Source organism: Diabrotica undecimpunctata, chromosome 10 (assembly GCF_040954645.1).
Source record: "Diabrotica undecimpunctata isolate CICGRU chromosome 10, icDiaUnde3, whole genome shotgun sequence".
NCBI classification, from domain to species: domain Eukaryota; kingdom Metazoa; phylum Arthropoda; class Insecta; order Coleoptera; family Chrysomelidae; genus Diabrotica; species Diabrotica undecimpunctata.
The window spans coordinates 36,087,240-36,100,207 of NC_092812.1; the positions used below are offsets into that span (position 1 = coordinate 36,087,240).

The 12,968-nt window shown below is 34.4% G+C and overlaps 1 protein-coding gene across 1 annotated transcript in view; it reads right to left on the reverse strand.

Moving 5' to 3' along the window:
• LOC140452007 (prolyl 3-hydroxylase 1-like) overlaps positions 1-12,968 on the reverse strand; it is a 45,752-nt gene that overhangs the window by 26,569 nt on the left and 6,215 nt on the right. The gene's annotated exons all lie outside the window — the stretch shown is intronic.

The following is a 12,968-nucleotide window of genomic DNA, read 5'->3' on the forward strand; positions in this document are numbered from 1 at the left end:
ATCTTGTTTTTTGTTTTCCTGTTTTGCGAGACATGCCATTCCATTTTACTTTTATTATTCACTCACATTAACCTTTTCTATATACAGGGTGAGTCATGAGGAACTTTACATACTTCTACCTTATGTAGAGTCCCTCAGGGAGCATATCATGTGGCCACTAAAAAATGTCAACTCCTCTTCTTTATTAATTAACAGGGTGATTTGTGTAATTGACCATTTATTTCATTTTACTGTAGTGTTTATACGGCTCATTTGATTTTTTTAATTTTTGCATGATACAGTACACTACTATCAAGCATTCGACTGGTATTAGCTAAACTAAAAAATTCCAGGACTGGCTTTGGAAAAATTAATTTAGGGATTCGTATTAAATATTACACCCTGTATATATTTTTTTTAAAATGCAATAAGTGATTTTCAAACTACATAAATAGCCAATGAAAACGACATATGCGACAATGTTGTCGCTCTTTTATTAAATTTTTAGTGAACGATCAAATCTTACCAAAAATAGGACAACCATAATGAAGTATCAAATTATAAGGTAATTAATTTAAACAAATGTTATAAATTTCAAACATTTTAATTGAAATGATAAACTGAGTCACTGCACAACAAAAAACAGTAACTACTAACAATAACGAAGAACAATTTAAAAAAAAAAAACTAAAAATATGTACATAGTTATGATAAACCCATAAATTAGAACTGGAAAAGATACAATAATGGTAACAAAATAAAAATAATTCAAAATAGATTTTCGAAATGGAACCCTGCAGCCGGTACACATTTTTGTTGCCGAATTGTTAATTGACGTATTGAATTACGGATACTCTGGGGATCGTTTCTAATAGTATTACAACAATGTATAATTCTATCGATTAATTGTTGTCGGTTATTAATATTCACTGCGTAAACTAGTTGCTTCAATCGTCCCCAAATATGGTAATCAACGGGATTGAAATCAGGGGATCTTGAAGGCCACGAAATAGGACCTGCACGTCCTATCCACCTGTTGCCATAAACATTATTGAGATGTTGTCTCACTGCCAGTAAAAAGTGTGGGGGTGCCCCATCATGCTGAAAATACATCCCTCGGATAGCAACGTTCGCGTTGGCAAGCAAATTCGGCAAAATATTTTGTAGAAAGTTCAAATAGACCTGCCCTGTTAAAGGACCATCAAAAAAGTGAGGACCTACTAATTGGTTATTTATGACACCAATCCACACGTTAACCGAAAACCTTAACCGAGAACGACGTTCTCGAATAGCATGGGGATTTTCTTCTGCCCACACATGTGAATTTCGTGAATTATTTATCCCGTCTCTGGTAAATTGGGCTTCATCTGTAAATAGTGTCCTGTATAGCGTTGGTCGAAATACATGAAAATAGGTACGCAACCACAAACACTACGGCCACTTGTTATAGAAAATGACGTCATCGAAGCAGTTAACGAATTTGTATACCTGGGAACGCTCGTCAATACTGAAAATGACACTACCGCAGAGATAAACCGCAGAATTTGCACGGCTAATAGATGCTATTTTGGGCTTAATCTCCTTTTTAAATCTACAGTTATATCAAGAAACACAAAAGTAAAACTCTACAAAACAATAATACGCCCAGTCCTAACATATGGTTCAGAAACCTGGACTTTAACAAAAAGTAATGAAAACATGTTAGGATGTTTCGAAAGAAAAATACTAAGGCGCATCTATGGAGCGGTAAATGAAAATGGTGTCTGGAGAAGACGATACAACTTCGAACTCTATAGGATATACCAGGAACCAGATATCGTAAAACACATAAAGATAGGACGTCTAAGGTGGGTAGGCCATGTTATGCGGATGGAGCAAACCGACCCAGCTAGAAAAACGCTCCTTGATAGACCTATTGGTCAAAGAAGAAGAGGAAGACCCAGAACAAGATTCCTAGATAACATCGATGAAGACATGAGAAATATGGAAATACGTGCTTGGCGGAGGAAGGCGATGGATAGGGACGACTGGAGAAAAATTCTTGGGGAGGCTAGGACCCACACAGGGTTGTAAAGCCAAAATGATAGCGTTGGTCGATTATTGTTAATCCATCTACAAAATTCCAACCTATCGATCTCATCTCCAGCATGTAGTCGCTGAACCATTTGAATGTGATATGGGTATAGATTATTTTTTTGTAAGACTTTACTTACTTTTGATTGAGTAACATTGAGTTCTCGACTTACTTGTCTAGTGCTTATTGTAGGGTTCATAGTAACGGCGTCCATAATGTCATCTTTCTGCGTTTCATCTACATGTCGCTCTGTGGTTCCACTAGGAAAAGTGCCATTTTCTCTAAATTAATTAAAAACTGACCCAAATGTTGGATGACTGGGAGTTCGACGATTAGGAAATCTCCTGCGATATTCTCTACTAGCAGCCCTACCATTCCCATTACAGAATCCATAAACAAATATTATGTCTGCATATTCTGTGGTCGAAAACTGATGTGGCATTTTGAACGAAAGTAACAAAAGCTCTACCAAAATTAACACAATGTACTTAACGTAGATATGACAGAATAAATATGTATTCTTGTACACATAAATAACAATTGATAATGACAATAATGACAATGGGTATAAAATATCAAGAAACGTCAAACGGTCAACGCCAACCTTCATTTTAAACTTTTTTAGATTTAAATGAAATCGTAGGCTTCCACGGCCAGAGTCAGAATTATAGTTTATTCGTCTTCCGGGTTTGGACCGTGTCATTTGTGAGTGACCCAAAAGTGGGTTCATCTCGACGTTTCGCTACAATTGTATGTAGCTTCTTCAGGAGAACAAAAAAGAAAAAGAAAAACAAGAGACAGGAAGATGGGTAGTTAGCAACGGTAACTCAGTTACTCAACGCAACCAGAGGCGAATACTAACTACCAAGATGGGCATTTGGTCACAGTAACTCAACTACTCAACGCAGCCAGAGGTGAAAACCAAATGCCAGGACAGGGATTCACGTCCAACAGCTCAGAACACTGACGCGTCGAGAGGCAGGGAGTGAATCCGACGATTACTCCGCTACCGCTCTATTTATAGTCGCGGTGACCTGTCGTGTTGGGACGTATCGGCACACTCCGTGGCGCGAACGTCAAGAAGCGCGCGCTGGCCAATCATATGGCTGCATCGGGGGAGCGGGACCGGACGGCGGCTCTAGACTGAGATTCCAGATGGGAGACAAGTAGTATCCTTCCTCTCGATTGATATTATGTGGATTTTTTCGGATCTCTAGAGATTCGCGGATTTTCCTGGAATAAAAGAAGGGGCTCTTAGAAATAATATGGGTTTTTTCGAACAATATGGAATGACCGGTTTCTTGGCAGTGTTCTGCAACTGCAGAATGGGAGAAAAGACCTGATCGAATGCATCTTTGATGCTCTTGAATACGAGTTTTGACGGAACGACCAGTTTCGCCAATATACACTTGTCCACAGGAACATGGAATAGAATAGACACCACAGGAAGATAGGGGCGGTAATGGGTCCTTAGGAGAGGGAAGATATTGTGAGATTTTCTTGGGTGGTCGAAAAGTAGTCCTGATACCTTCTTTGCGAAGAATTTTGCCAATCCTATCAGTAACACTTCGAATATACGGAAGAAAAGCCACAGGAGTATTACCCGAAGATTCTGAATTTGTCGTCCTAGGGTGTAAAGGGGGATGTAGATGTCGGTGTGTAATATTTTGAATTGTGGACTTGGAGTAACCGTTGGCGACAAGGGTTTTTTGCAGATGGCCAAGTTCTTCTCTGTGTGTTCAGTGTTCTCAGTTCTTCTCTGTGTGCTCAGTGTTCTGAGCTGTTGGACGTGAATCCCTGTCCTGGCATTTGGTTTTCACCTCTGGCTGCGTTGAGTAGTTGAGTTACTGTGACCAAATGCCCATCTTGGTAGTTAGTATTCGCCTCTGGTTGCGTTGAGTAACTGAGTTACCGTTGCTAACTACCCATCTTCCTGTCTCTTGTTTTTCTTTTTCTTTTTTGTTCTCCTGAAGAAGCTACATACAATTGTAGCGAAACGTCGAGATGAACCCACTTTTGGGTCACTCACAAATGACACGGTCCAAACCCGGAAGACGAATAAACTATAATTTTTTAGATTTATTTTTATTTAGTCCAGTTGATGCAATGTATTATTATTTGACATAAAATTTTAATCATTTACAATCAACAAAAACTAACACATACAAGAGGTTTGACTTTTTAATCAATTTAATTTATTATTTATCAAAAATAATGCCCCAATACGATCTATGAGTAAAAATTTAAAATTGAAAAACAATTGATTCTATCGTAGAGATAATACAAAGTGACAGTAAAGATGTTAATTTTCTACGTATTAGATTATGTTGTAGGAACTCATTTTAATTAAAATGTTTGAAATTTATAACATTTGTTTAAATTAATACCTTATAATTTGATACTTCATTATGGTTGTTCTATTTTTGGTAAGATTTGATCGTTCACTAAAAATTTAATAAAAGTGCGACAACATTGTCGCATATGTCGTTTTCATTGGCTATTTATGTAGTTTGAAAATCACTTATTGCATTTTAAAAAAAATTTATACAGGGTGTAATATTTAATACGAATCTCTAAATTAATTTTTCCAAAGCCAGTCCTGGAATTTTTTAGTTTAGCTAATACCAGTCGAATGCTTGATAGTAGTGTACTGTATCATGCAAAAATTAAAAAAATCAAATGAGCCGTATAAACACTACAGTAAAATGAAATAAATGGTCAATTACACAAATCACCCTGTTAATTAATAAAGAAGAGGAGTTGACATTTTTTAGTGGCCACATGATATGCTCCCTGAGGGACTCTACATATGGTAGAAGTATATAAATTTCCTCATGACTCACCCTGTATATATATATATATATACATATATATATATATATATATATATATATATATATATATATATATATATATATATATATATATATGTAAATACTTTTTTCTTTTTGGGTGTGGTAGTCAATAAAAAATAGAGCTTTGCTAAGGCGTACTATTTATTCTGAATCCAAGCTTATACATATATATTTTTTCCAAACTAGTCAAAAAACTTTGGACTACTTTTTCTATATATATATATATATATATATACTATAAATATTTCTCGTTCCTGTGATCAACGTTCTTATTAGGACTCTTATACTTTTGTTTTGTTCTATGTCATTAGTTATTTCCTTAGTATTAAACTTTCATATGTCTTTCCTAACGGCTTTTGAAATTCCTTATCTCTGCAATGTTCGTTGTGTGCTTCATCCATTCCAAAATATTACAAAAATATAATAATAAAAATAGTGTCGTTTCCTAGAATTATTTATAAACCTTGACGAGGCGTCAGACAGATCTGGTTCATATTTTACAGCGTAATTGTAAAATCGATATACAATTTTCCCGATGTATACGCTGTAATAGTTTTTCTTGTAGGCCTCGTAAAACTAAAAATACTTTTATTACCCGCTAAGTCTAGCGTCAGACTGTGACTGTTCTAAGACTAAGAGACTAAGAAATAATCGAAAAGGAGTATTACAAATGTCCAAAAATAACATCTCTACCATCTGCAAAAGTAGTTTTGCTAAATGTTGAACCGTTGTGGACATATATATGAAGACACTCAAGCAATTACAAAGTGAATAAGAGTTGTTGATTTATTTTGTAATCCGATAGAAAATTATATAAAGGATATTCGAAAAGTTTTTATATCGGCAAATAATTCCAGGATTAACAGCGATAGAAAAATATCAAATTACCATTCGGATATTAACAGTCAACATGGAGACTTTAATGCCAATGTAGGTGAAGAGAGGGTAGAATTTTATACAGCAGGATTCAGATTAGGTATTAGAGATGATAAAGGAGACAGCCCAATCGAATTCTGTAAAATAAAAAATTTTCCTGTTATTAATATCTTGTTTAAACTAAGTAAACGCTGACCGTATACAGTGGGTGATCAAATTATTAGAGCCACCTAGCAAAATTTAATTTTTTTTACAAAAAGGGTATATAATTGAGATGTATAGTATATTATGCTATAATGCCATTGTTTGTCAATGCTGTCTAGCCTAGCTTGCAACTCGTGCGCCTATTGTTTTGTATTCTTGGTGTTTAGGGTTATAATAAATGGTTTCAATTGCTCTTTAACGATATTCCGACAGTCGTATCCTATTTTTTATGAATTTAGCAAACATTGCATGTTTGTTGTGCAACTGTGGTTCCAGAACATCATGGGAGAAGCCAAAAACATCTCACCAAGGAAAATAGTGAAAATAAAAATAAACCCATACCAAAAACAGATCACTTGAGAAAGGCAATCAGCCGAAACAGCAGTAGTGATAAAAATTTAAAATAAATTTTGTGGAAGTTTGAAAACAAAGTTTTCAGTGTTTTATTGTTACATAAAATGAATTTCCATTAAGTAACGGTCGAATCCATCAATTATTGAAAATAAAAACTTTATTATTGAGCAATAATCACTCCAACAGAAAAATAAAATACATCAATTTCTAAAGTTTCAAGGGCAACTGTGGATTTGACCCCACGGCACAAACAAAAATATGGTCGAAAAACAATTATTTCAATTAAGGGTGACTTACTGTTTAAAAAGAAATTAACATGTGGCTGGAAATTATGCACCGTTTTTCCGGAAAATCGAAAAAACTGTAGACCATTGGATTTTTATTAAATTTCGTTAATCGGCTATGTTGGCGTCAATTTTGGTCCGAGACTCAAGCGAATACACATTTCCTACATAAAATTGGCCGCTCGTTCTTCTGACATACTCAGAATTTTCCTACATCTAACGGTTCGTGAGAAAAATTTCCACTTGGATGTCTGTATTTGCTGAAAATTTCGTGAAAATTAAAAGTGTATATTTTGTTTGAAATTTGAATTATTTTGATTAAGGGTGACTTGCTGATTAAAAAAATCTAAACATGTGGCTTAAAATTATGCACCGTTTTGCAGGAAAACCGAAAAAACTGTAGATTTTTTAATTCGATTTTTCCTCTTTTCCGGCAAACTGGGGTTAAGGGATCAGAAAAAAACAAATGTTTGGAATAAGCTGAACCAAGTGCATGTACCAAAACATTAAACAAAATTTTTTTTTTTGGAAAATTTGGAAAAAATTTTCCAAGGGGTACCCTTGGATTTTTATCAAATTTGGTTAATCGGCTATATTGACGTCAATTTTGGTACGAGAGTAAAGCGAATACACACATCCTACATAAAATTGGAAGCTCGTTGTTCTGACATACTCTGAATTTTCCTACATCTAACGGTTCGTGAGAAAAATTTCCACTTGGATGTCTGTATTTGCTGAAAATTTCGTGAAAATTAAAAGTGTATATTTTGTTTGAAATTTGAATTATTTCGATTAAGGGTGACTTGCTGATTAAAAAAATCTAAACATGTGGCTAAAAATTATGCACCGTTTTGCCGGAAAACCGAAAAAACTGTAGATTTTTTAATTCGATTTTTCCTCTTTTCCGGCAAACTGGGGTTAAGGGATCAGAAAGAAACACATGTTTGGAATAAGCTGGACCAAGTGCATGTACCAAAACATTAAACAAAATTTTTTTTTTGGAAAATTTGGAAAAATTTTTCCAAGGGGGTACCCTTGGATTTTTATCAAATTTGGTTAATCGGCTATATTGACGTCAATTTTGGTCCGAGAGTCAAGCGAATACACATTTCCTACATAAAATTGGCCGATCGTTCTTCTGCCATACTCAGAATTTTCCTACATCTAACGGTTCGTGAGAAAAATTTCCACTTGGATGTCTGTATTTGCTGAAAATTTCGTGAAAATTAAAAGTGTATATTTTGTTTGAAATTTGAATTATTTCGAATAAGGGTGACTTGCTGATTAAAAAAATCTAAACACGTTGTTAGAAATTATGCACCGTTTTGCCGGAAAATCGAAAAAACTGTAGACCATTGGATTTTTATTAAATTTCGTTAATCGGCTATGTTGGCGTCAATTTTGGTCCGAGAGTCAAGCGAATACACATTTCCTACATAAAATTGGCCGATCGTTCTTCTGCCACACTCAGAATTTTCCTACATCTAACGGTTCGTGAGAAAAATTTCCACTTGGATGTATGTATTTGCTGAAAATTTCGAGAAAATTAAAAGTGTATATTTTGTTTGAAATTTGAATTATTTCGATTAAGGGTGACTTGCTGATTAAAAAAATCTAAATATGTGGCTAAAAATTATGCACCGTTTTGCCGGAAAACCGAAAAAACTGTAGACCATTGGATTTTTATCAAATTTCGTTAAGCTAAATTGGCTTCAATTTTGGTCCGAAAGTCAAGCGAATGGACATTTCCTACATAAAATTGGCCGCTCGTTCTTCTGACATACTCAGAATTTTCCTACATCTAACGGTTCGTGAGAAAAATTTCCACTCGGATGTCTGTATTTGCTGAAAATTTCGTGAAAATTAAAAGTGTATATTTTGTTTGAAATTTGAATTATATCGATTAAGGGTGACTTGCTGATTAAAAAAATCTACACACGTGGCCAGAAATTATGCACCATTTTGCCGGAAAATCGAAAAAACTGTAGACCATTGGATTTTTATTAAATTTCGTTAATCGGCTATGTTGGCGTCAATTTTGGTCCGAGAGTCAAGCGAATACACATTTCCTACATAAAATTGGCCGCTCGTTCTTCTTCCATACTCAGAATTTTCCTACATCTAACGGTTCGGGAGAAAAATTTCCACTCGGATGTCTGTATTTGCTGAAAATTTCGTGAAAATTAAAAGTGTATATTTTGTTTGAAATTTGAATAATTTCGATTAAGGGTGAATTGCTGATTAAAAAAAACTAAACATGTGGCTTAAAATTATGCACCGTTTTGCAGGAAAACGGAAAAAACCGTAGATTTTTTAATTCGATTTTTCCTCTTTTCCGGCAAACTGGGGTTAAGGGAACAGAAAGAAACACATGTTTGGAATAAGCTGGACCAAGTGCATGTACCAAACAATTAAACAAATTTTTTTTTTTTTTTTAATTTGGAAAAAATTTTCCAAGGGGGTACCCTTGGATTTTTATCAAATTTGGTTAATCGGCTATATTGACGTCATATTTGGTCCGAGAGTCAAGCGAATACACATTTCCTACATAAAATTGGCCGCTCGTTCCTCTGACATACTCAGAATTTTCCTACATCTAAAGGTTCGTGAGAAAAATTTCCACTTGGATATCACTATTTGCTGAAAATTTCGTGAAAATTAAAAGTGTATATTTTGTTTGAAATTTGAATTATTTCGATTAAGGGTGACTTGCTGATTAAAAAAATCTAAACACGTGTCCAAAAATTTGGCACTGTTTTGCCGGAAAATCGAAAAAACTGTAGACCATTTAATTTTTATCAAATTTCGTTAATGCTAAATTGGCGTCAATTTTGGTCCGAGAGTCAAGCGAATGGACATTTTCTACATAAAATTGGCCGCTGGTTCTTCTGACATACTCAGAATTTTTCTACATCTAACGGTTCGTCAGAAAAATTTCCACTTCGATGTCTGTATTTGCTGAAAATTTCGTGAAAATTAAAAGTGTATATTTTGTTTGAAATTTGAATTATTTCGATTAAGGGTGACTTGCTGATTAAAAAAATCTAAACACGTGGCCAGAAATTATGCACCGTTTTTCCGAAAAATCAAAAAAACTGTAGACCATTGGTTTTTTATTAAATTTCGTTAATCGGCTATGTTGGCGTCAATTTTGGTCCGAGACTCAAGCGAATACACATTTCCTACATAAAATTGGCCGCTCGTTCTTCTGACATACTCAGAATTTTCCTACATCTAATGGTTCGTGAGAAAAATTTCCACTTGGATGTCTGTATTTGCTGAAAATTTCGTGAAAATTAAAAGTGTATATTTTGTTTGAAATTTGAATTATTTCGATTAAGGGTGACTTGCTGATTAAAAAAATCTAAACATGTGGCTAAAAATTATGCACCGTTTTGCCGGAAAACAGAAAAAACTGTAGATTTTTTAATTCGATTTTTCCTCTTTTCCGGCAAACTGGGGTTAAGGGATCAGAAAGAAACACATGTTTGGAATAAGCTGGACCAAGTGCATGTACCAAAACATTAAACAAAATTTTTTTTTTTGAAAATTTGGAAAAAATTTTCCAAGGGGGTACCCTTGGATTTTTATCAAATTTGGTTAATCGGCTATACTGACGTCAATTTTGGTCCGAGAGTCAAGCGAATACACATTTCCTACATAAAATTGGCCGATCGTTCTTCTGCCATACTCAGAATTTTCCTACATCTAACGGTTCGTGAGAAAAATTTCCACTTGGATGTCTGTATTTGCTGAATATTTCGTGAAAATTAAAAGTGTATATTTTGTTTGAAACTTGAATTATTTCGAATAAGGGTGACTTGCTGATTAAAAAAATCTAAAGACGTTGTTAGAAATTATGCACCGTTTTGCCGGAAAATCGAAAAAACTGTAGACCATTGGATTTTTATTAAATTTCGTTAATCGGCTATGTTGGCGTCAATTTTGGTCCGAGAGTCAAGCGAATACACATTTCCTACATAAAATTGGCCGATCGTTCTTCTGCCATACTCAGAATTTTCCTACATCTAACGGTTCGTGAGAAAAACTTCCACTTGGATGTATGTATTTGCTGAAAATTTCGAGAAAATTAAAAGTGTATATTTTGTTTGAAATTTGAATTATTTCGATTAAGGGTGACTTGCTGATTAAAAAAATCTAAATATGTGGCTAAAAATTATGCATCGTTTTGCCGGAAAACCGAAAAAACTGTAGACCATTGGATTTTTATCAAATTTCGTTAATGCTAAATTGGCGTCAATTTTGGTCCGCGAGTCAAGCGAATAGACAATTCCTTCATAAAATTGGCCGCTCGTTCTTCTGACATACTCAGAATCTTCCTACATCTAACGGTTCGTGAGAAAAATTTCCACTTGGATGTATGTATTCGCTGAAAATTTCGAGAAAATTAAAAGTGTATGTTTTGTTTGAAATTTGAATAATTTCGATTAAGGGTGACTTGCTGATTAAAAAGATCTAAACATGTGGCTTAAAATTATGCATCGTTTTGTCGGAAAACCGAAAAAACTGTAGATTTTTTAACTCGATTTTTCCACTTTTCCGGCAAACTGGGGTTAAGGGATCAGAAAAAAACACATGTTTGGAATAAGATGGACCAAGTGCATGTACCAAAACATTAAACAAAATTTTTTTTTTTGGAAAATTTGGAAAAATTTTTCCAAGGGGGTACCCTTGGATTTTTATCAAATTAGGTTAATCGGCTATATTGGCGTCAATTTTGGTCCGAAAGTCAAGCGAATACACACTGCCTACATAAAATTGGCCGCTGGTTCTTCTGCCATACTCAGAATTTTCCTACATCTAACGGTTCGTGAGAAAAACTTCCACTTGGATGTATGTATTTGCTGAAAATTTCGAGAAAATTAAAAGTGTATATTTTGTTTGAAATTTGAATTATTTCGATTAAGGGTGACTTGCTGATTAAAAAAATCTAAATATGTGGCTAAAAATTATGCATCGTTTTGCCGGAAAACCGAAAAAACTGTAGACCATTGGATTTTTATCAAATTTCGTTAATGCTAAATTGGCGTCAATTTTGGTCCGCGAGTCAAGCGAATAGACATTTCCTACATAAAATTGGCCGCTCGTTCTTCTTCCATACTCAGAATTTTCCTACATCTAACGGTTCGTGAGAAAAATTTCCACTTGGATGTATGTATTCGCTGAAAATTTCGAGAAAATTAAAAGTGTATGTTTTGTTTGAAATTTGAATAATTTCGATTAAGGGTGACTTGCTGATTAAAAAGATCTAAACATGTGGCTTAAAATTATGCACCGTTTTGCAGGAAAACGGAAAAAACCGTAGATTTTTTAATTCGATTTTTCCTATTTTCCGGCAAACTGGGGTTAAGGGATCAGAAAGAAACACATGTTTGGAATAAGCTGGACCAAGTGCATGTACCAAACAATTAAACAAAATTTTTTTTTTTTTAATTTGGAAAAAATTTTCCAAGGGGGTACCCTTGGATTTTTATCAAATTTGGTTAATCGGCTATATTGACGTCATATTTGGTCCGAGTGTCAAGCGAATACACACATTTCCTACATAAAATTGGCCGCTCGTTCCTCTGACATACTCAGAATTTTCCTACATCTAAAGGTTCGTGAGAAAAATTTCCACTTGGATATCTGTATTTGCTGAAAATTTCGTGAAAATTAAAAGTGTATATTTTGTTTGAAATTTGAATTATATCGATTAAGGGTGACTTGCTGATTAAAAAAATCTAAACACGTGGCAAGAAATTATGCACCGTTTTGCCGGAAATCGAAAAAACTGTAGACCATTGGATTTTTACTAAATTTCGTTAATCGGCTATGTTTGCGTCAATTTTGGTCCGAGAGTCAAGCGAATACACATTTCCTACATTAAATTGGTCGCTCGTTCTTCTGACATACTCAGAATTTTCCTACATCTAACGGGTCGTGAGAAAAATTTCCACTCGGATGTATGTATTCGCTGAAAATTTCGAGAAAATTAAAAGTGTATATTTTGTTTGAAATTTGAATTATTTCGATTAAGGGTGACTTGCTGATTAAAAAAATCTAAACATGTGGCTAAAAATTATGCATCGTTTTGCCGGAAAACCGAAAAAACTGTAGATTTTTTAATTCGATTTTTCCTCTTTTCCGGCAAACTGGGGTTAAGGGATCAGAAAGAAACACATGTTTGGAATAAGCTGGACCAAGTGCATGTACCAAAACATTAAACAAAATTTTTTTTTTGGAAAGTTTGGAAAACATTTTCCAAGGGGGTACCCTTGGATTTTTATTAAATTTCGTTAATCGGCTATGTTGGCGTCAATTTTGGTCCGAGACTCAAGC